The sequence below is a fragment of the Aquarana catesbeiana genome, linkage group LG09, assembly GCF_042186555.1.
Source record: "Aquarana catesbeiana isolate 2022-GZ linkage group LG09, ASM4218655v1, whole genome shotgun sequence".
Lineage (NCBI taxonomy): Eukaryota > Metazoa > Chordata > Amphibia > Anura > Ranidae > Aquarana > Aquarana catesbeiana.
Genome location: NC_133332.1, coordinates 159,258,826 through 159,284,229, shown reverse-complemented (window position 1 = coordinate 159,284,229; position 25,404 = coordinate 159,258,826).

The window sequence follows — 25,404 nt, the reverse complement described above, 5'->3', positions numbered from 1 at the left end:
CTTTCACATTATACAAAAAAATTGGGCTAACTGTACTGTTTTTTTTTTTAATCCAAGTGTATTTTTTCCCAAATAATTGCTTTTAAAATAATCCTGCGCAAATACAGTGTGACATAAAATATTGCAATGATCGCCATTTTATTCTCTAGGGTCTCTGTTAAAAAATATATATATAAAATGTTTGGGGGTTCTAAGTAATTTTCTAGCAAAAAAATACTGATTTTAACTTGTAAGCAACAAGTTTCAAAAAAGGTTTAGTCTTTAAAAGAGAAGTATGGGACACAGTTTTTTCCCATAATCCTACTTACCTAGGTGGATGCAGTATCGGACCAATGCTGCATCTGTCCCCCGGGGTCTCTGCACTGAGAACAAAGCCATCGAACATCGTCGATGGCTCGGTTCTCTCGGCTCCCCAAGCAGCTCTCCTGCTCTGCTCCTCCACGCTCATTGGAGCGCTGAGCTGTGGAGGGGCGGGGAGCGTCCGTCTCAGCCTCTCAGCGGCTCGCTAAGAGGCTGAGACAGCTACCAGTTCAGGCACCTGGCGGATCCCAACTTCCATTGTCATGATGACGCGGTGCCTGGACTGATTCCAGTGACAGAGAGTGGACTTCAGACCGTCAGACCGCTCTTTGCTGAAAACGGGTCACAGTAGTGCAAAACGGAGTGCAAAACGATATTCTCTTGCAGCGAGGGGGATGTTTTTGGCACTGCTTTGGCAGAAATCCATCTCTCATAGCAACGGGAGAAGATCTGCACTGCCAAGGCCCTCATCTTGTACAAAGGTACAGAAGACAAGGAGTTAACTGATGTGCATGCATGGAGTCCGCGATAGGTGCAGACAGGACCTTATACCTTTACTGGACGTGAGGTAGTGGTGATACGCTAGACAGGTGGAGAGGGAAATGGCTCTTCGTATCCCACCTAAATGCAAAAGTGACCGTGTTAGTGTACTTGACATCAAGATAGTTTACTAGAGTTTGTTCATGTTTGTTATCTACCAGGTCTTCAAAATGGCTCAAGTAAAGGTACCCCATGTGTATGGCAGTGAACCTGTACAAAGTGCCTAGCGTAGCCCAGAAGAACTCACCCCGGGGCACATCTCTCATGTGACCCTTGCTTGGCACCCAAAAAGGAGGGAAACGTGAGGGACTTGACGACCACCCCGTCACCATGATCTGCCACCTGCCCACAAGCCAGAGGGAGAAAGATGGCAGTACTGCAAGGGGATCCATAGGAGTTGCAAGGCAGTACAGCCAGTCCTTCTGCTTGGCCCCCCATTTGAACTGATGGAGCCAGGGCCAGTTACAGGAGGGCTGGCTGTACTGCCTTATCAACAGGCCTGAATATTCTTACTTTTGTCAAAAGTAACAATCAGTAAGGGAAGTTTAAAGTGGTTGTAAAGGCAGAAGGTTTTTTTATGCTTTCTATGCATTAAGATAAAAAGCCTTCTGTGTGCAGCAGCCTCCCTAACACTTATCTGAGGTCCCTCTAGCTCCAGCAATGTTGTAGGAATGTCTCGACCGTCCAAGACTCCCCTCCTTATTGGCTGAGACAGCAGTGTGGTGACATTGGCTCCCACTGCTATCAATCTAAGTCAGCCAGCCAATGAGAATAGAAAGGGGCGCAGCTCCGTGTCTGACTGGACACAGGGAGCTGTGACTCGGCTCAGGTGCCCCCATAGCAAGCTGCTTGCTGTGGGGGCACCCAATTGGAGGGAGGGGCCAGGAGAGCCGAAGAGGGACCCGAGAACAGAAGGATCTGGGCTGCTCTGTGCAAATCCTCTGCACAGAGAAGGTAGGTATAACATGTTTGTTATTTTTAATAAAAAAATTTAAAAAAAGGAGATTTTACAATCACTTTAAGCATTTAAAGTGCATGCAAACCCTAACATTGAACTTCTATTGTAGCACAAAACAAACTGAAAATAGTACAGTCGGATCAGCATGTGAATAGACTGGTGCAAAACTGACAGGATCGGCTTGTCAGGCTCTAGTAGACTTCAACAAAATGGTGAAAATCTGCACATCGGCACCGACTTCCTGTTGAATAAATGTGAATGACATGGGTAAAAGATGGCTTCGGTTCCTGTTCTCCACCTGTAGAGAACTCCACAGATGCGTTTCGCCCTTTTTGAAGCTTAATTGTAGATGCCAAGTGAGGGGAATTGAACTTCTCTTATTTGCTTCATTTTTGTGTGTTAAATATACCATTGGAAACATTTTGTTATATCCAATTAGAGGAGCAACAAAACTGTTACACTTGCCAGAAATTCAGAGCTGTCCTATGTCCTATGCACACTCCCTATATTATTTGAAACAGCCCTTCTAGTTCTTACCTTAGGCTACAAAATGATTAGCCTTTATGTTGTAGAGATATGAAAGTAGGAGCGGCTGAGTAGTTTAGTAAAAGACAACTGGGCAGAAAGATTCCACAAAAATGCTGTGTGTTGTGCAGAAGTGTGAATGCTGGAGCATGTTACGTTGCATCCAAAATATGGGTGTAACGTGTAATGCCCCGTACACACGGTCGGATTTTCCGGCGGAAAATGTGTGATAGGACCTTGTTGTCGGAAACTCCGACCGTGTGTAGGCTCCATCACACATTTTCCATCGGATTTTCTGACACACAAAGTTTGAGAGCAGGATATAAAATTTTCCGACAACAAAATCCGTTGTCGGAAATTCTGATCGTGTGTACACAAATCCGACGGACAAAGTGCCACGCATGCTCAGAATAAATAAAGAGATGAAAGCTATTGGCCACTGTCCCGTTTATAGTCCCGACGTACGTGTTTTACGTCACCGCGTTTAGAACGATCGGATTTTCCGACAACTTTGTGTGACCGTGTGTATGCAAGACAAGTTTGAGCCAACATCCGTCGGAAAAAATCCTAGGATTTTGTTGTTGGAATGTCCGAACAAAGTCCGACTGTGTGTACGGGGCATGACATGTCTCCAAGGATTACAGTACCTTGGTTTAGAAAAATAGAATCTCTATTTAGAGAGCTGATTTGGAGGAAAAAGCAACCGCATATAAAGTTAACAACACTAATGCTAACCAAAGAAGAAGGTGGACTGGCGATCCCCCATCCCAAAAATTATTTTCTAGCCTCTCAATTACAACATTTTTATGGTTGGACAATAGTATCAGACTCTGATCATATACAGAGGCTGTTACTATCAGTTTATGAAGACTACCCATTAATTTCCCTACTAGAGTCGAGAAATCAGTTGTCCGATAAAGTTTTTTTTACGGGAATATTATTTGATAAGGTATGGAAGGAAATGAGGAGAATTGCTGGAATAAAGGGATATACATCATATACTCCAATATGGAACAATAGTAGCTATATGGAACTGTTGAAACTGGAAGGGTTTGAAATTTGGAGGCAGAAGGGACTAAGGTACATGATACGGTTATTTCAAGAAGATGAGATGAAAACCTTTAGTGAATTAAGGAATTAATATAATATGATTTTTTCAATTTTTACAGCTCAGGCATGCATTAAAAGCACAGGGTCGATCGTATGAATTGAAGTTTAATAAATCAGTGGTAATAGCCTTGCTCGATAAGATGGGAAGAAAAAAGGGTTTGATACCACAATTATATGATATATTATATGAGAAAACTAAAGGTGCTGTGGATATACCTGCAAGATCAGCTTGGGCTGGCGATATAGGCCAATTTCTGATGAACAGTGGGCATTGGCACTGTCGGCAATACCTCTGGCCTCTCTATCTCCAACTCAAAATTTAACACAACTATTCATCCTACATATTGTACATTATACACCAGAGAAATTATTTAAATGTAAATGGAGGGATACAGATCAATGCCCTAGATGTAAAGGGAGGGCAACCAACTTAATACACATGATATGAACATGCCCTAAACTCCATCGCTATTGGTACAGGGTGGTATCTATGAATAATAATGTATTTGAGATTGAGATGTCTTTAGAACCGGGGGGATGTCTCCTGGGTATCATGGACGAACTAAGAACTCCGGGGAATACTTGGTATCAATAAATAGAAGTTTATTTCAGGCTCGTAAGCTTATAGCACAAAAAATGGTTGTCACCATATCCACCTACAGTAGCAGAATGGAAAATACAAGTAAGGGAAACCATAATGAAGGAAAAATATACCTTTTTACATAGAGGCAGTCTAGGGAGGGAAATTTGAAAAAAATATGAAGAAGATGGTTTGAAATTCTGGATGTATGATGAGAGGGATCCGGATAAATGTGGGAGCGATGGGGAGAGAGGGGGGGCAGGGGTGAGGGGTTTTTTTTCCTCTTTTTTTTTTTCTTTTGTTGTTCCCTCTCTATACGTGCTGGATTGTATGTTGTTATCGTTGTTTATGGTGTTTGTATATAAAAGAAATAAAAAATTATTTGACTTAAAAAAAAAGAATAAATGTGAATGACATGGGTAAAAGATGGCTTCATCTCCTGTTCTCCACCTGTAGAGAACTCCACAGATGCGTTTCGCCCTTTTTGAAGCTTAATTGTAGATGCCAAGTGAGGGGAATTGAACTTCTCTTATTTGCTTCATTTTTGTGTGTTAAATATACCATTGGAAACATTTTGTTATATCCATTTAGAGGAGCAACAAAACTGTTAAGCTTGCCAGAAATTCAGAGCTGTCCTATGTCCCCTGCACACTCCCTATATTATTTGAAACAGCCCTTCTAGTTCTTACCTTAGGCTACAAAATGATTAGCCTTTATGTTGTAGAGATATGAAAGTAGGAGCGGCTGAGTAGTTTAGCAAAAGACAACTGGGCAGAAAGATTCCACAAAAATGCTGTGTGTTGTGCAGAAGTGTGAATGCTGGAGCATGTTACGTTGCATCCAAAATATGGGTGTAACGTGTAACATGTCTCCAAGGGTCAGCTCATCCTTTAAGCAGTCTGGGCTGCTTTAACCTGTTTCTACCCGCACTATAGCCAAAAGATGGCTACAGCACGAGCCTCCAGTTCTGGGAGGATGTTCATGCATGTTCTCCTATGTGAGCGCCTCCTGCACGTCCCTGGGGCACGCATTGAGCATACTCTGTGACCTGATCACAGATCAAGGTAAAGGGCTGCTGTGACTGGCTCTATCCAGACAACGCTGGTCACATGTAAACAGACTTCCCAGTTATCCGCATTCCTTCTCTCACACGCTGTCTCTGTGTGAGGAAAGGAGAGCCGATAACCGGAAAGTTTGACAAGGCACAGTGAGTGCATTCTTTACTATGATAATCAGGGCACTGATCATAAGTGCAGCCCTACCAGTGCCCATCAGTGCAGCATATTAGTGCCCATCAGTGCAGTGTATCAGTGCCCATCAGTGCAGTGTATCAGTGCTCATCAGTGCTGCCCCATCAATGCCTGCCCATGAGTGCAGCTGTTCAGTGCCCATCGGTGGCATCTCATCAGTGCACATCAGTGTACATCAGTGCAGCCTCCTCAGTGTACATCAGCGCACATCGGTGAAGACAAAAAACGTATTTGCAAAAAATGGAAAAAACATTTTTTCCTCAATATTTTCAGTCTTTTTTTCGTTTGTCTCGCAAAAAATAAAAAAATGGTGGTGAATAAATATCACCAAAAGAAAGCTCTACCTTTCATTCAACATTTCATAAGGGTACAGTGTTGCATGACTGCGCAATTTTCATTCAAAGTGTGACAACGCTGAAAGCTGAAAATTGGCCTGGGCAGGAAGGGGGTGAAAGTGCCTGGTATTGAAGTGTTTAATAGTGATGAAACTTGGTTTTATAAATACCTCCTTTCTTCAGTATTTCTAAACAACCTTTGTATTTAATTGTTTTGAGTAATGACAGACAAATGCTTTCTTTTTTTTGACAGATTCACTTTGTTAAATTTTGAATTAAGTCTGACATACAGTAATTTATCTGAAGCGGAAAATTGTCATTTGCAGTACGTGACATATTTATCACTTGTATAATCTACCATCTTAGATAGAATAAGTTTCTAAATTGCTTATAAGACCATAGATAAACATTACACTGAAACCTTCTATAATCTTCTTGAAATATATACACTATTTAATGAGGAAACAGTTTGTTTGGAAATGGAATAGAAATAGAGATTGTGAGCAGACTCTTTAGATTCCCGTAATAGGGGTTCAGTTTTATCAAATGTGAAACTGTAGTAAGAAAATACACACACAGAAAGTAGCCTACTTCCTTAAGATTTTTATTTAGTTTTTACATGTTAGCATTGATTGTGTGTTCTTCTGGTCACCAGCAACCCAGTGTCCTGGAAACTCATAATAATGTTCCTGTATCCCTTCAGGCCAGCAACTCCACCCATCAGTCTGTTCACAATCTAATTAGATATACCCTATTGCAATCTAATTATGCAGATTCATAATCAGATACAATTTTTTTCTTCACTTCTCCACCCTTGACTGCTTATGTTTATTGAAGCTTTAGCAGAGAAAAGGGGCATCAACTTGCCAATGTGTGCAAGGAGAGGGTTAAGATGGCACCAGGGATGAAGGGCAGGGGACAAAGCTGGTGTACCATATATTAGAATTGGTGATCTTTTGTTTTTTTGGAGGTCTGATGTTACTAAGGGTAACATTCACCTGCTCTGTTTAATGGTTTTGCGCAGAGCACCCTCATCCCTCCTCTTCTGGGGTCCCCTGCCAGCAATCATGGCTCCTCATCTTCTTTGTGTGCTCCCATAGCAAACCGCTTGCTATGGAGGCACACAGTGAGGGCTCGTGTGTGTCTATGTGTGTGTCTATGGAGCCGCGCACCATAGACACACAGAGTAAGTCACAGCCCCACCTGCTGCTTCCTCCTCACTGCATTTGATTGACAGTAGCAGGAGTTAATGGCTTCTTCTGCTGCCCGAGTCCCTGTGTGAAGAGGAAAAGAGGGGAGAATAGATGCAGTCATTCACAGAGCTGGATGTCTTCTCCCCTCTCTTCCCATGCACACAGGAAAGAGGATGAACAGGAAGCTATAAAACATGTTTTACCTTAACCACTTGACCTCTGGAAGATTTACCCCCCTTCATGACCAGGCCATTTTTTGTGATATGGCACTGTGTTACTTTAACTGACAATAGAGTGGTCATGCAACGCTGTACCAAAATAAAGTTTATGTCCTTTTTTCCCCACAAATAGAGCTTTCTTTTAGTGGTATTTGATCACCTCTGCATTTTTTATTTTTTGCTTTGCAGGGATACAAATTCCATCCCTTCCCTCCTATCAGAACGGCGATCTGTCTTTCTTACATAGGTAGATCACAGTTCTGCCTCTCTGCCTAACAAATGGAGGGTGCTGGAGGACATCGGGTACCATGCACTCGCCGATCAGCTTCCACTGTGTGTAATCACAGGGAAAGCGAACTGCCACTAGCATGCATGCTCGCCCTCTACCCAGAAGTGTCAGTTCACGTGTATATATACGTGGTCTGGTGCACAGGTGCCGCACAGTAGCAGTAAAACTACTATAGGGCGGACCTGAAGTGGTTAAAGTGGAACTATGCTGCATCTGAGCACCACAAACCAAAAACGTTACTTAATTCATTTTTAATATTAAAAGTAAACTCCCCCATCCATCTGATTTTTTTTTTTGCTTAGAGAAATTACATTGAAAAACACCCCCATAGCTTTTCTGGCCTTGGCCATCTTGAGTAAGGGCAGATGATTCATGTAGCATTTACTTTCTGCAATCCATCTGCCCTTAGCTCATGCATGTAGACAGGAGGGTGTGTTTAGCTGAGAAAGCCCCTCCTCCGCTCCTGAAGACTCCTGGGATGTTTAAAATTATTTGCTTAGGCATGGAATGCAGGAAGTAGCTGAAGGAATGTAATTATAATGCCGCGTATACACGATCGGACTTTCTGGCATACTTGGTCCGGCACACTTTCCGACGGACTTTGTCCGCCAAGTGCGCTGGACTTTAAAACGGATGGACTTGCCCACACAGGACCGGACTTTCCGGTGGGCTAAGTCCGCCCGTCTTTCCGACGGACTTTCGCCGGAGTTACGGCGGACTATCAGAATGAACGGACTTTCCCACACATAGACAAGTCCGTTCATTTTGAACGTGACTCAGGTGCGACGGGACTAGAAAAGGAAGTCAATCTTGCCGCTTTTATCGGCGAGATTGACACCTTGCGAGCCCCGTCGCGGGTCATACCAGGCCCTTAGGTCTGGTATGGATTTTAAAGGGAAGCCCCTATGCCGAAAAAACGGCGTGGGGTCCCCCCTAAAATCCATACCAGACCCCGATCCGAGCATGCAGCCCGGCCGGTCAGGAAGGGGGGTGGGGACGAGCGAGCGCCCCCCCCTCCTGAACCATACCAGGCCGCATACCCTCAACATGGGGGGTAGGTGCTTTGGGGGAGGGGGGGGCCCTGCGGGCCCCCCCCCCAAAGCACCTTGTCCCCATGTTGATGAGCACAAGGGCCTCTTCCCGACAACCCTGGCCGTTGGTTGTCGAGGTCTGCGGGTGGAGAGCTTATCGGAATCCGGAAGCCCCCTTTAATAAGGGGGCCCCCAGATCCCAGCCCCCCACCCTATGTGAATGAGTATGGGGTACATCGTACCCCTACCCATTCACCTGGGGGAAAAAGTGTCAATAAAAAAAAACACACTAGACAGGTTTTTAAAGTAATTTATTAGGCAGCTCCAGGGGTCTTCTTCCGACTTCGGGTGTCCCTCTGGTTCTTCTTCTCCCGTCCAGTTGGTTCTTCTCCGCTCTCTCCAGCCTCTTCTTCCGGTGTTCCAGTTCTTCGGCCGGCTCCTCCGCTGTCTTCAGGCCGCTCTCTTGCCAGCGGAGGTCTGGACTTCTGGGCTTCTTGTCTTCTTCCCTCTTCTCTTCTCCAGATGTTGACACGACGCTCTCTCCGGCTGGACTGCTCTCTGAGGGCTCCGTTGTGACTTATATAGGCGGAGACCCCACCCCCTAGGGGGTGTGGTCAACATCAGCCAGTGACCACGCCCCCTAAAACGTCACAGTCCCAGCATGCCCAGGGACTGTGACATCATAAGGGGGCGGTGTCTCCGCCTATATAAGTCACAACAGAGCCCTCAGAGAGCAGTCCAGCCGAAGAGAGCGTTGTGTCAACATCTGGAGAAGAGAAGAGGGAAGAAGACAAGAAGCCCAAAAGTCCGGACCTCCGCTGGCAAGAGAGCGGCCTGAAGACAGCGGAGGAGCCGGCCGAAGAACTGGAACACCGGGAGAAGAGGCCGGAGAGAGCGGAGAAGAACCAACCGGACGCTGGGAGAAGAGGAACCGGAGGGACCCCCGAAGCCGGAAGAAGACCCCCGAAGCTGTTTAATAAATTATTTTAAAAACCTGTGTAGTGTGCTTTATTATTGACACTTTTTTCCTAGGTGAATAGGTAGGGGTACCATGTACCCCATACTCATTCACATAGGGTGGGGGGCCGGGATCTGGGGGCCCTCTTATTATAGGGGGCTCCCGGATTCCGATAAGCCCCCCGCCCGCAGACCCCGACAACCAATGGCCAGGGTTGTCGAGAAGAGGCCCTTGTCCTCATCAACATGGGGACAAGGTGCTTTGGGGTGGGGGGGCCCCGCAGGGCGCCCCCTCCCGCAAAGCACCCACTCCCATGTTGAGGGCATGCGGCCTGGAACGGTTCAGGAGGGGGGGCGCTAGCTCGTCCCCACTCCCTTTCCTGACCGGCCGGGCTGCGTGCTCGGATCGGGGTCTGGTATGGATTTTAGGGGGGACCCCACGCCGTTTTTTCGGCGTAGGGGCTTCCCTTTAAAATCCATACCAGACCTAAGGGCCTGGTATGCCCCGCGCTCGCCGCAATAGGAAAATTTGTTTTTCCTATTGCAGCGAGCGCGAAATGCAATACCCTGCCCTTGCGTCGTATCTGGTCTGTTGGACCAGCATACAGACGAGCGGCCTTTCCGTCGGACCAGCACACAGACAAGCGGACTTTCCGCCAGAAACTGAGTCCGATGGAAAGATTTGAAACATGTTTCAAATCTAGGTCCGGCGGGCTTTTGGGAAAAAGTCCCCTGGAAAAGTCCGCCGGAGCCTACGCACGGTCGGATTGTCCGGCAGACTCTGGTCCGCCAGACCAAGCATGCCGGAAAGTCCGCTCGATAATATATCTTCCTATCTACTCATCAATGCTTGAAACCTTTGTTGATTGTGCAAGTTAAGTCCTGCTTTAATGCTTGGAATGCATTAAGGTAAAAAACATTTTGGCTTTAGAACCACTTTAAGTTGGATGCAAAGGGTTTTGCACCAGTCCTTAGAAGTGGTCTGAGCTGACCCAGGTATTCCTGCCCTGGATTTTGCAATCTTGCCTTCACACAGTGTAGAGAAGGTGAAGTCAGCCAACGTATCAAACTCAGCACTGTTCTTCCTGCTAAAATGATGTCATACTTCATATTTGGCACATGCACACTGTGTGTCTGGCCTCTGTGCATCCAATTTTTGTGTATTGAGTGTCAATACATTGATACATTAACAAAGTGTCAAACTACATGCTAATAGAAGCACGAAAATGTGCGTCACATACCCAAATGCATGTTAAAATAACCTGTTCCAAAATGTGCACTAAAGGGCCAAAATGTGTGTTTAAATAAGCGGCAGTGCTTAATATTTTCATGCAATCACACAGTCTTTTTAACTTTGGTTTCACTTTTAAAACTCAGCTGCTCTGTAATCACACAGGTATCTCAGGAGCTCACAGGCAGCCCTCGACGTTCTACTCAGATCTCAGATGTTCTCAGAGAAAAAACTTCTCCTCTCTTTTCCGAACAAATGTTCTCCGCTTCATAAACCGGGTGCCAGAGGAGAAGATTTTTCTCTGAGAACTGCTGAGAACTGAAATGAGATAAATTATCTCTGTTTGATAAATTGCGTTGTGTCTACAGAACAAAGAGTGAAGAAACATCTCTTGAATGGGACACAGAAGCGAAAAAAAAAAAAAGGAACAGGGGTTCTAACCACCATTCCCTTATCTGTTTAAAAAGGTTTTGGCTTTGGATACATTTTAATTATGAGTGGCAAGGGGTCGCAGAAAGCTCCAAAAAAAAATCAGAAACCTCTGTAAATCTTGTCACAACAAGACACACTGACACCAGATTTTCCCAAATGGCTTTTTTGATTCATCTCTTATAATTGTGAATTTGACATATAGCTGTTGTCCTTGAGCCTGTGAGTCCCCATTGCAGTACCGTATATACTCAAGTATAAGCCGACCTGAATATAAGCCGAGGCACCTAATTTTACCACTAAAAACCAGGAAAACTTATTGACTCGTGTATAAGCCTAGGGTGAGAAATGCGCAGCTACTGTAAGTGAAAAGAGGCTCAACAATGCCCATTTGCAGCCTCACTGTGCCCATTTGCAGTCATAGGTCCCCCGAACTTTAAACTCAGTAGTTAAGGGTTCCTAGATGCCCCCTAGCTGCAGCCAAAATTTGGGGTCTCTGGACCCAAAGGGTCCCGAAATGACATTGCTGCAGATGGACACAGTTGACCGACTTTGGGGCCCTGTATTTCGGGGCCACTTGGTGCTAGGAAGCCCAAATTTGGTGTGCAACCCCAGTGCAAAGCTGGGGTTCCTAACACCAAGTGGCCCCCAGATACAGGGCCACAAAGTCAGTTCGGAAAATGTCAAGCACTTTTCTGCATCAGAGAATGACATTTTCCCAACAGACTTTGGGGACCCGTATCTCGGGGTCATGTGGTGCTAGGAACCCCAGCTTTGGATATATTGTAGTGCTAGTTGGGTTTGCACACCAAATTTGGGGTTCCTAGCACCAAGTGGCCCTGAGATACGGGGCCCCAAATTTGGTTTGGAAAATGTCATTCTCTGCTGCAGAAAAGTGTTTGACTCGAGTATAAGCCGAGGGGGGCATTTTCAGCACAAAAAAAAGCGCTGAAAAACTCGGCTTATACTCAAGTATATACGGTATCTTCCACTACTTAGTACAGCTTCAGAAATTTAAATCAGTTTACAGTTCAATAATATTTGTTAAATTAACTACTTCTCACGTACTCAAAGTTATTAAGTCAATTTCTGTCTAAACACTGCGTGCGGAGTATAAAATGTACATAGTATAATACTTCATTGGGGTTGGTGGACTGTGGCTCACATAAATTTGAATGTATAACACAAAAGTATTGTAATTTGTTACATAAAGTCGTTTTACCGTGAATCATATAAAATCATCAGTCACGAAATTCTGAGATTATAAAAACCTGAACAAACCTCTTCCATTTATATGCTGTAACAGTAACACTTGCTGAAAATAAAATGTTAGGTGAAAATGTGTGAATCTTGGGTGAAAACATTGATAAATAGACATCTAAATAATTACAGATGCATTTGCTGTCCACTTTTGTTGTAAAGTAGATCAGGCTCCAAGGGCACCTTTAAAAATGCTTCTAAACGAAAACGCGGCTAAATGGCGGTACCGCGTTTAGCGTCTGAAACGTTGGAAACTTCGGCGTCTGAACCCATTTTTTTGCCTTCAAAGAAAAGCCTCTAAACGCAACTGCCTATAAACAACATTAAACAAACCTGCGTACATGTACAGTACACATAAGATAACATTGGATGAGTTCAGGGGCAGCTGAAAAAAAGCATCCAACTGCCTCTGAACATCCGTTTACCAGCAGCAGTGTACATGTGGAAAAAGTCAGATGGGAGCTTTTGGTCAGATATTCCAACCGATGCCCCATCAGACTTTTTCTGTTGGCATTTCCGACGGACTTAGATAGAGAACATGTTCTAAATTTTTCAGTCGAAATGCTGACGGAGGTTATCCCGTTGGCAAGTCTGACCGTGTGTACACGGCATTAGGGTAGTATAAGGCCATGAAAGAAAAAAACTAGAATGGGGGCATCATGGAATTGTCTCCCTATCACTGATTTGTTTTTAAATGAATTACATTTTTAATAGAGGGCTATGATGATTATTAATGTCTTTCTGGGGTTGCTTTGCTGGTTCTTTAAATTTTGTTTTGGTTGCTAGGCAGGCCTTCAATTAGCTGAGTGCTTATATGGTGCTAAATCTTTTGGGGAAAACAGCTAGCCAATGAGTAGAAGACCTCATTCCCCCCCATCACTGAGCAGAGTCAGCAGTTACCTCAGGACTGTCGTCTGGATTCACCTCTAGATTATCTGCAGCCTTCCTTTTGGATTTTTTGAACCTGTTCCCCCATCCTCCTCTTTGCTCTAGTTTTTGATTGTCACAAGCAATCTTTATGCGGTAACCTAGGTTCACATTGGAGCGATTTGTCGTGCGATTTGAGAGATCAACCCGCATGACAAGTCGCAGCCTATTGGAGGCAATGACATTGTTCTAATCAGTGCGACACCAATTTTGCCACACAGTTGTCTATCAAGTAGCACCTGAAATCGAACTGACCTTGCTACTTTGAAATCACGCTACTTCAAGTGAAGTAGTACGATTTCAAAGTAGCATCAATGTGAACCAGGGCGTAAGGATGTAAACTTTGTGGGTGGACAGTGGTAGGTAAACTGTTATTTGGTTGGTGTAAGATATTACTACTTGAGTTTTGGTGACTAAGCATGTTGGTCTGTTCATGGTCAACAGTGGTTCCGTTTGGTATTAAAGGTTAAAGTTGCATAATTAAAATGTATTTAAACCCAATAAAGCGACAATGTACTAACGTTTTCCCACAACCTTTATCACATGTTTACTTGATTAATTAGGTATGTTATGGTACAATGGGTGTTAATGGGGTTTACCATCCCATGCTTGGCGCAGCTTCACACTGTCCCACTGTACTTTGGTCACAGGGCAGTGTACCCGCGGTTTTCTATTCTGTGCCGCTGTTTTGGTGCATTTTCAGTACAAGGCACCGAAACCACAGGACATAATAGAGGTCTATGGAAAAGCGCAGCTAACCTGTACAAAAAATCTTAAAAGTGAATAACTGTTTTAATTTATGTTAATTAATGCCCTTTCCATCAAACAAGCTGTATATGATATGTTACATTTTTCAGTGTAGCATAAAAAAACAAAAAAACAGCATGGTGTGATTGGCAATGCTCACCGATCATTCCTTTCTATCTGTCATGCATAGCACCTGTTTTTGCCATTACAAGGAGGCAAATGTTATTACTGTGCAATAATAATAAAAATATATTAGGTTGGCAGATTTTATTCAAATAAAAAGTATGATTACAGCTAGGGATGAGCTTCGTGTTAGAGTCGAACCCATGTTCGACTCGAACATCGTCTGTTCACCCGTTCGCCGAATTGCAAACGATATGGGCCGTTCGTGCCAAATTCGTGTGGCGCGTCACGGCCCATAATTCACTGCGGCATCGCAGTGCATTGCTGGCTGATGATTGGCCAAGCATGCACTATGACCCGCATGCTTGGCCAATCACAGCGCCGCCTGAACAGAGAGCCGTAATTGGCCAAAGCCAAGGAGGCTTTGGCCAATTATGGCTCAGGGGATTTAGTACACGCCCCACACTATATAAGGCCGCCTGCACGGCGGCCCTGTGTAGTGTGCGTTCATTGAGAGAGAGAGAGAGACAGACAGTGACATTTGATTTGAATTAGATAGATTAGGCAGAACAGTCAGTCAGTTAGCTGCTCTTACAGTGTATTGTGTATATATATGCATCCCAGGTGTTGCATATATATATATACACTGTATTCAGTTTAGCTAGATCCGTTCTTGTTATCTTCCTACTGACAGGCAGGCTTGTCTTGTTACAGTATTTACAGCTACCTGAAGAAAATTACTGGTGTTCTTTTGATCCTATTAGTACCACAGTCAGGCAGCTAGACTATTTACAGTTAGTGCAGTGCGTCCTGCTCACAGTGTTCAGCTAGATCCGTTCCTGCTATCTTCTTACTGACAGGCAGGCTTGTCTTGTTACAGTATATACAGCTACCTGAAGAAAATTGCTTGTGTTCTTTTGATCCTATTAGTACCACAGTCAGGCAGCTAGACTATTTACAGTTAGTGCAGTGCGTCCTGCTCACAGTGTTCAGCTAGATCCGTTCCTGTTATCTTCTTACTGACAGGCAGGCTTGTCTTGTTACAGTATATACAGCTACCTGAAGAAAATTGCTGGTATTCTTTTGATCCTATTAGTACCACAGTCAGGCAGCTAGACTATTTACAGTTAGTGCAGTGTGTCCTGCTCACAGTGTTCAGCTAAAACTACAAGTTAGTGGGGTGCCTCCTGCTCACAGTGTTCAGCTAAACCTACAAGTTAGTGGGGTGCGTCCTGCTCACAGTGTTCAGCTAAACCTACAAGTTAGTGCGGTGCGTCCTGCTCACAGTGTTCAGCTAAACCTACAAGTTAGTGGGGTGCGTCCTGCTCACAGTGTTCAGCTAAACCTACAAGTTAGTGGGGTGCATCCTGATCACAGTGTTCAGCTAAACCTACAAGTTAGTGGGGTGCGTCCTGCTCACAGTGTTCAGCTAAACCTACAAGTTAGTGTGGTGCGTCCACCTCACAGTGTTCAGCTAAACCTACAAGTTAGTGGGGTGCGTCCTGCTCACAGTGTTCAGCTAAACCTACAAGTTAGTGGGGTGCGTCCTGCTCACAGTGTTCAGCTAGATCCGTTCCTGTTATCTTCTTACTGACAGGCAGGCTTGTCTTGTTACAGTATATACAGCTACCTGAAGAAAATTACTGGTGTTTTTTTTATCCTATTAGTACCACAGTCAGGCAGCTAGACTATTTACAGTTAGTGCAGTGCGTCCTGCTCACAGTGTTCAGCTAAACCTACAAGTTAGTGGGGTGCGTCCACCTCACAGTGTTCAGCTAAACCTACAAGTTAGTGCAGTGCGTCCTGCTCACAGTGTTCAGCTAGATCCGTTCCTGTTATCTTCTTACTGACAGGCAGGCTTGTCTTGTTACAGTATATACAGCTACCTGAAGAAAATTGCTGGTATTCTTTTGATCCTATTAGTACCACAGTCAGGCAGCTAGACTATTTACAGTTAGTGCAGTGTGTCCTGCTCACAGTGTTCAGCTAAAACTACAAGTTAGTGGGGTGCCTCCTGCTCACAGTGTTCAGCTAAACCTACAAGTTAGTGGGGTGCGTCCTGCTCACAGTGTTCAGCTAAACCTACAAGTTAGTGCGGTGCGTCCTGCTCACAGTGTTCAGCTAAACCTACAAGTTAGTGGGGTGCGTCCTGCTCACAGTGTTCAGCTAAACCTACAAGTTAGTGGGGTGCATCCTGATCACAGTGTTCAGCTAAACCTACAAGTTAGTGGGGTGCGTCCTGCTCACAGTGTTCAGCTAAACCTACAAGTTAGTGTGGTGCGTCCACCTCACAGTGTTCAGCTAAACCTACAAGTTAGTGGGGTGCGTCCTGCTCACAGTGTTCAGCTAAACCTACAAGTTAGTGGGGTGCGTCCTGCTCACAGTGTTCAGCTAGATCCGTTCCTGTTATCTTCTTACTGACAGGCAGGCTTGTCTTGTTACAGTATATACAGCTACCTGAAGAAAATTACTGGTGTTTTTTTTATCCTATTAGTACCACAGTCAGGCAGCTAGACTATTTACAGTTAGTGCAGTGCGTCCTGCTCACAGTGTTCAGCTAAACCTACAAGTTAGTGGGGTGCGTCCACCTCACAGTGTTCAGCTAAACCTACAAGTTAGTGCAGTGCGTCCTGCTCACAGTGTTCAGCTAGATCCGTTCCTGTTATCTTCTTACTGACAGGCAGGCTTGTCTTGTTACAGTATATACAGCTACCTGAAGAAAATTACTGGTGTTCTTTTGATCCTATTAGTACCACGGTCAGGCAGATAGACTATTTACAGTTAGTGCAGTGCGTCCTGCTCACAGTGTTCAGCTAAACCTACAAGTTAGTGGGGTGCATCCTGCTCACAGTGTTCAGCTAAACCAACAAGTTAGTGTGGTGCGTCCTGCTCACAGTGTTCAGCTAAACCTACAAGTTAGTGGGGTGCGTCCTGTTCACAGTGCTCAGCTAAACCTACAAGTTAGTGGGGTGCGTCCTGTTCACAGTGTTCAGCTAAACCTACAAGTTAGTGGGGTGCGTCCACCTCACAGTGTTCAGCTAAAGCTACCTGTAGAAGGTTGGTGGTGTTCTCATACTACAGGCAGGTAGTTGATTTTGCTAGCTGCAGTATCAGTATATATATATATATATATATATATCCCAGCTTAGTGCAGCTACAGGCCATTAGTATGTCTGGAAGGCCAAGAAGGAGAGGCAGACCAGTCACAAGCCAATAAGAGAGGGCAAGCAGGCTCTGTGTCTAGTGCTGGTCGTGGAGATGGTGCATCCTCATCAGCACGTGGCCGTGAGACACGCTTGGTCTTTTTTTCGGCAGCTGGCCGTGTTGAGCCGCAACATGCGGAAGACTTGGTCGAGTGGATGACCAAGCCATCCTCATCCTCCTCATCCTCTCTCACCCATGCCCAGGGTACTTTGTCTGGCAAAGCAGCAGCCTCTTCCCTCGGCTCAATGTCATCAGTGACTCCTTCCCTAGCCCCACCATGTCCTCCTGAGGAGTCCCTTGAACTGTTTGACCACAGTGTTGGGTACATGCTCCAGGAGGATGCCCAGCGTTTGGAAGGCTCTGATGATGATACTGAGCTCGATGAAGGCAGTAACATGAGCACGGACAGAGGGGGTGCCCAAGAAGGACAGCAATATGGCAGTCATGCTCCCCCTGCTGCAGCATACTGCCAGGTTTGCTCCAGTGATGAGGAGAGAGGGGATGATGAGGTCACTGACTCAACGTGGGTGCCTGATAGGAGAGAGGAGGAGGAGGAGGAGGCAGCACATCACCAACGAGGCAGGATGCCCTCCAGGGGCCAGCCTAAGGGCAGCACATTGACTGCATCACACCCCAAAGCTCCACATGTGCAGGGCGCTGCAGTCTCTGCGTGTTATTCAAAAAGTTCTTTGGTGTGGGCCTTTTTTGAGACGAGTGCATCAGATCGCACCGCTGCTATTTGCAACATATGTCTCAAGCGTATCTCGCGTGGCCAAAACATCTCCCGCTTGGGTACCACATGCTTGACCAGACATATGTTGACCTGCCATGCAGTTCCTTGGCAAGCGTATCTAAAAGACCCACACCAAAGAACAAAGAGGACCTCTCCTTGCTCCTCATCAGCTGAGATTTCCAACCCCACTATACCTTCAGTCCTCTCTGAGACCTGCACTGAGAGGAATGAAGGTGTAGAATTAGGTGTGTCACAGCCAAGTACTTGTGGGCAATCTGCTTTTGGTACACCGACGTCAGATTGTACCAGGCAAATTTCCCTGCCCCAGCTGCTGCACCGCTGAAAGAAGTTTGCTCCCAGCCATCCACATGCCCAGCGGTTGAATGCTAGCTTGGCAAAATTACTAGCACTTCAACTGCTGCCTTTTCAGTTGGTAGACTCTGCCCCCTTCCGTGAGTTTGTGGAATGTGCGGTTCCTCAGTGGCAGGTACCCAAACGCCACTTTTTCTCACGGAAGGAGATTCCGGCTCTCTACCGGCATGTGGAAGGCAATGTCCATGCCTCGCTGGACAGGGCGGTCAGCGGTAAGGTGCATATTACCGCTGACTCATGGTCCAGCAGGCATGGACAGGGACGTTACCTAAGTTTCACAGCGCATTGGGTGACTCTGCTGGCAGCTGGGAAGGATGCAGGACAAGGTGCAGTAGTGTTGGAGGTTGTTCTGCCACCACGCCTCCAAAATGCTAATGATTGTGACACACCTCTCTCCTCCACCCCCTCCACTTCTTCTTCCTCCATGGCCTCTTCCTGTGCTTTGTCCTCGGAACCAGCGGTGCTCCGTAGCCGTTCAAGGGGCTACGCAAGTACGCAGGCCAAAAGATGCCATGCGGTGCTTGAGCTGGTGTGCTTGGGGGACAGGAGCCACACTGGGGCAGAGGTTCTGTCAGCTCTGCAGGGGCAGGTTCAGAGGTGGTTGACGCCATGCCAACTTAAGGCAGGAATGGTGGTTTGCGACAATGGCACCAACCTCCTCTCTGCCCTCCGACAGGGACAAATGACCCATGTGCCCTCTTTGGCTCACGTCCTTAACTTGGTGGTGCAGCGGTTCTTGGGCAGGTACCCGGGCTTACAGCATGTCCTGAGGCAGGCCAGGAAAGTCTGTGTGCATTTCCCCCGGTCATATAATGCCAGTGCTCGGCTGACGGACCTCCAAAAGGAGTTTAACCTGCCCAAGAACCGCCTAATCTGTGACATGCCCACCAGGTGGAACTCAACGTTGGCCATGCTGCAGCGGCTGCACACGCAGCAGAGGGCCATCAATGAGTACCTGTGCGACTATGGCACCAGGACAGGGTCAGGGGAGCTTGGTTTTTTTCCCCACGCAAGTGGGCCATGATCAGGGATGCATGCACTGTCCTGTCACCATTTGAGGAGGCCACGAGGATGGTGAGCAGTGACAGTGCATGCATCAGTGACACTGTCCCCCTTGTCCACCTGTTGGAGCACACGCTGCGTGGAATAATGGACAGGGCACTTGAGGCAGAACAGAGGCAGGAAGAGGAGGACTTCCTTAGCTCTCAAGGCCCCCTTTATCCAGACAGTGTTCCTGCGTGCCCGCCGATCACACAGGAAGAGGAGGAGGAGGAGGAGGAGGAGGAGGAGGAAGATTGTGTCAGTATGGAGGTGGAGCCTGGCACTCAGCATCAGCAGCAGTCTTTAAGGGATCAGTCCCAAGAAACACATGGACTTGTACGTGGCTGGGAGGAGGTGGCTGTGGACCATGTCGTCCTTAGTGACCCAGAGGACTCCGGACTGAATGCCTCAGCAAACCTACGCTGCATGGCCTCCCTGATCCTGCAAAGCCTGCGTAAGGATCCTCGTATTCGTGGTATCAAGGAGAAGGACCAATACTGGCTGGCAACCCTCCTTGATCCACGTTACAAGGGTAAGGTTGCGGACCTTATCTTGCCATCGCAGAGGGAGCAGAGGATGAAACATCTTCGGGAGGCCTTGCAGAAAGGTCCGTGCAACGCGTTCCCAGAGACTGGGAGGTTACAAACTCCTGTTTCTGGACAATGTGTTGTTGAGGCTTCGGTCAGTCAAAGAAGGAGCGGTGGAGAAGGTGGCCGTCTGACCGATGCGTTCAGACAATTTTTTGGTCCGCAGCCCCAAGGTATGATTGGTTCCAGCAACCATCGCCAGCGTCTGTTTTACATGGTGCAGGAATACCTAGGGGCAAGATCAGACTTGGACACCTTTCCCACCGAAAATCCTCTGGGTTACTGGGTCTTGAGGATGGATCACTGGCCAGAGCTTGCACAGTATGCAATTGAGCTACTGGCCTGTCCTGCATCCAGCGTTCTTTCGGAACGCACATTCAGTGCTGCTGGAGGCGTGGTAACCGATCACAGGGTGCGTCTGTCCACCGACTCGGTCGATCGACTGACCTTCATAAAAATGAATCAGTCTTGGATCACCACCAGCTACCAAGCACCTGATGCTGATGTAACCGAATAATTTTTTTTGAAAACTCAGATCCCTTCAAAGACTGCCTATGCTGATGCTGAGTGACTATCCCTGAGTAATTATCCTCTTCCTCCTCAATCATCACGCTGATAGCTTGTAAGAACATTTTTGGTTCTGGGCGCCACCACCAGTGCCTAAGGCACAATTTTTCAGCCCCTGTTTAACAGGGGCGTGTAATTACAATTTTTGATGCAATACTTTGCAGCAGGGCTCGTTCCTGCGTTCCAACTAGAGTGTCTGTGAGGGGTTGCAGTGTTGTGGCACCAGCACCAGTGCCTAAGGCCCAATTTTTCTGCCCCTGTTTAACAGGGGCGTGTAATTACAATTTTTGATGCAATACTTTGCAGCAGGGCTTGTTCCTGCGTTCCAACTAGAGTGTCTGTGAGGGATTGCAGTGTTGTGGCACCAGCACCAGTGCCTAAGGCCCAATTTTTCTGCCCCTGTTTAACAGGAGCGTGTAATTACAATTTTTGATGCAATACTTTGCAGCAGGGCTCGTTCCTGCGTTCCAACTAGAGTGTCTGTGAGGGGTTGCAGTGTTGTGGCACCAGCACCACCACAACCACCACCAAAGGCCCAATTTTTCTGCCCCTGTTCAACAGGGGCATGTAATTACAATTCTTGATCTAATATTTCACAGCAGGGCCCATTTCTGCACCCACCAAGAGCGAGTGAGGACTTACAGTGTTGTGGCACCAGCACCACCACCACCACCACCAAAGGCCCAGTTTTTCTGCCCCTGTTCAACAGGGGCATGTAATTACAATTCTTGATCTAATATTTCACAGCAGGGCCCTGTGTGGGCTTACGTTGTTGTGGCCACAACAACACCTAAGGCCCAAATTTCTGCTGAGTATATAGGGCAGGCCCCTACTTTCAAACATTTAACTTACAAACGACTCCTACTTGCAAATGGAAGGAGACAACAGGAAGTGAGATGAAATCTACCCCTAGGAAGGGAAATTCTCTCCTGTAAGAGTTAATATGGGAAAAACATTTCTCCTTTCCACTGATGCTTTCCAATCCTTGTTCCACAAAAAACCCCAAATTCTCAAAAAACATTTGTCATTGGGACAAAAAGTGAGGTGTAATCTTCTAAAGAGGAGGAAAGACAGCAAAACAAATGTCACAGGGGTGATAACCCTTCCCTATGTTTTCCAAAAAGCTTAAAAAAGATATTTTGGCTGGAGCTAAACACGTTAAAAATGTACCCGTTCAAAATGACAAACAGATTCTACTTAACAACAAACCTACAGTCCCTGTCTTGTTTGCACCGCCTGTATACTGCTGTTCAGAATATATAGGGCCTGGTGGCCCCACACCTTTCCTTATTTTAATTTGGGTGCGGGGTTCCCCTTAATAGCCATACAAGACCCAAAGGGCCTGGTAATGGACTGGGGGGTACCCATGCCGTTTGTCTCACTGATTTTCATCCATATCGCCAGGACCCGACATTACATTAAACTCGCAAGCAGTTTTAAATGAGAATTTTTCCTTTAAAAATGACATTTGGTGCAGGGACTGTTCTTAACACGGGAAACACGCGCCACTTTACAGGCATACTATAGACACCCCCCAGGTATGCTATTTAAAGGAATATTTCACTTTTTTTTTTTTTTTACTTTAAGCATCATTAAAATCACTGCTCCCGAAAAAACGGCCGTTTTTAAAAGTTTTTTTTGCATTGATACATGTCCCCTGGGGTAGGACCCGGGTCCTCAAACCCTTTTAAGGACAATACCATGCAAATTAGCCTTTAAAATGAGCACTTTTGATTTCGAATGTTCGAGTCCCATAGACGTCAATGGGGTTCTAACGTTCGTGCAAACTTTCGGTCCGTTCGCAGGTTCTGGTGCGAACTGAAGCGGGGGGTGTTCGGCTCATCCCTAATGACAGCAGCTTTGCTGTTTCCATCTCCTGAGGTAGATAGTCTCAAGTGGGCTTTTTATGTACATATAGAAAAAAATCCACATAGGTTCTGGTTTCAAATTGCCGATAACCAGCTTTATTGTGCCTCCAGCATTAGAAGAACCAAAATCAGCATTTCCAGCTTTACAAACCTTAAGCCGCGTACACATGATTGGATTTTCCGATGGGAAATGTGTGATGACAGGCTGTTGGCGGAAAATCCGACCATTTGTACGCTCCATCGGACAATTGTTGTTGGATTTTCCGCGGTCAAATGTTGGATGGCAGGCTCTAAAATTTTCCGTGGACAAATCTGTGTGTACACAAGTCCGTCGTACAAAAGTCCAAAGTACAAACACGCATGCATGGAAGCAAGGACAAGCCAGAAGCGGTCGGTCTTGTAAATTAGCATTCGCAATGGAGAATTAACATTCGTGACGTGACAGATTATGATTGTGTAGGGACACGAGTACCCCCTGGTACAATGGGGCTTTAAAAGGCAAACAATAGGAACATCATGTATAAAAATTTCATTTATTTCGAAAATTATATTAAAAAAGTGTGTATCAGACACATGAAAATGTTTGATATAGCACATATGAAAACAATTTTTACATACAAACACGAATAAAATATTGCAAAATTCAGAAGTGAATATGAAATTCCTCTATTGGCCTGACATGTTTCGGGAGAGTATCCCTTCTTCAGAGGCGTTTGTTAAAGAGGATAAATATATTCTGAAAAAATAAGAAACAAAATCTTTGTCAGAAAGTTTTTCAAGCATCATCAACATTTAAGTATATGAATATGTCCAACATACATACCAGTGTTGAATATTATTTCATATCCACTTCTGAATTTTGCAATATTTTATTTGTGTTTGTATGTAAAAATTGTTTTCATATGTGCTATATCAAACATTATCATAGGGGACCTTACACAACAAATTATTAAGGGATGTTGGCAACACTATACTAGAGAATCTGTTATTACATTTTCTCTTTCTGTGGTTCATTACTTATATATTCAGTGGCAAATTATGAAATCTCGAAATGCAGCGCACATTCTCTTCTTCTTTAATGGGATAATAATGAAGCTGCTTTGCTGGTGATACTGATGGAGTTATTGCAAATGAATATTCAAAGGCTTTTTCTTTCTAGTGATATCAAGAATATTATTATTATGCTTGTTATTTATTTATTTTTTTTGGTGCAAGTTACCACAACACCATTATCCTGTAGTTTTTAAGATCAAAGATACAACTATGTTAGTGTCCCTTGTTTATTTTACATTGTATTTTTTAAAATGTAACTGCCTACTCCCAAACTGTCATTTGAAGTAAAACACATAGCCAAGTATTATTCTCCACATATTTTTATTTAAAAAAAGAAAACAAATAAAATTAGACATGCTATCTGCCAATAGAACTTAATCAAAAAGTGCATTCTATGCATCCAAAAATATAGAAAATATACCAAATCAAATCATTATTCAACCAAAAAATAAAATAAAAACCTCATGAATGTGTCCTGCTTCTTAATATAGGGGGTCAACAATGCCAAGAGTTGGTGAAAGCAGGGGTCCGTCATCCGGAGATAATGCCGAAAATCATCTGGATTATTCTCCTGGAGCTCCCGCAGCAAAGGCATATGACATAATTGGTCACGATTAATAAAGCAACCAATTTTTGGTAGAAGAATCAACACTCACCAAACTTCCACAATCACATGAAATTAGCAGAAGGAGCACAAAGTGTGGTGGTGCCTGACAATTGAACTTCCTTTTTTTTGGCTCCTAGTACATCTAGTACATCACTACGTTCATGTTTGATGGCCAACTGTTGTGTACCGTTTGTATGCAAGACAAAATCCAGGCACACGCCTTCGAACAAAAGTCAGAGGTTTTGTCTGTGGAAAACTCGATCGTGTGTACGAGGCTTTAGGCAGCTTGTCCAAAGCAATACTACTGTGGTTAGTACAGCTACAAGTTCAACTAAGTTCAAACAAACCTTTCTTGCAGGGAAATAACTCTTGTGCCCAGATATGCAAAAAAGTACTGTAGTTATTTCTTGCAAATCTCTGGCCACACGTATCTCCCTCCCAGAGCAAAATGCTCACAAAAGTTTGAGATCCTTTGAAGGCAGCTGCTTGCTCCATTTATTCACAGCAGTAGCATAATTAACCTTGATCCCCAGTGCACCTCCCACAAAGGGGATATTACTTTTTGGTACCAGGACCAGCACAGCACTATAGTTTTCAGGAAGGCACCCTTATCAATCTAAACGTAAAAAAAAAAAAACAATTCCATTAAAGTGATTGTAAACGATCACCCTGTAAAACAACCCATTTATTGTAAAATAGAAATGAAAGGCAAAACATTTATTTTTTTATCGATATAAAAAAATATATAAATACCTTGTTTTCCTGTTTTAAAAGTGATCACACTACCTCTGTCCTCAGCTGCATAAGAGCTGGGGGGAGGAGAAGCAGCAGTACACTGAGCTTTCCAGTGACAGGCTATGCAGGAGGGGTGTGTCAGGATAAGTCTGATCATTGGAGGAGAGTACACTGAGTTCCTAGCATAGCTAGAGATCTGACCACTGTGTGCTCTCCTGCTTAGTGTGGTCAGTTATTAATAGGAAAATAGGAGGCTGGCAGGAACACCAGGGATTTCACATAAAGAAAGCACTACAAAGAGAGCAGGATACTTTTCATACAAGTACATGGTACAGCAGCTACATATCAGGAATATAAAATGTTGGGGTAAAAAACACTTTAAGTGACTCTAACCTCAAATCTATATGTATCTGTGAAATGGTCCATACACTCAACCTTCCCCTTACCTGAACATTAAGACCCCTTTCACACTGAGGCAGTTTTCAGGCATTTTAGCGCTAGAAAAAGTGCCTGAAAAGCACCTGAAAACTGCCTACCATTTATTGCAATGGATGCTTTCACACCCGGGCGGTGCGCTTGCGGGACGTTAGAAAAAGTCCTGCAAGCAGCATCTTTGGGGCGGTTTGGAAGCGCT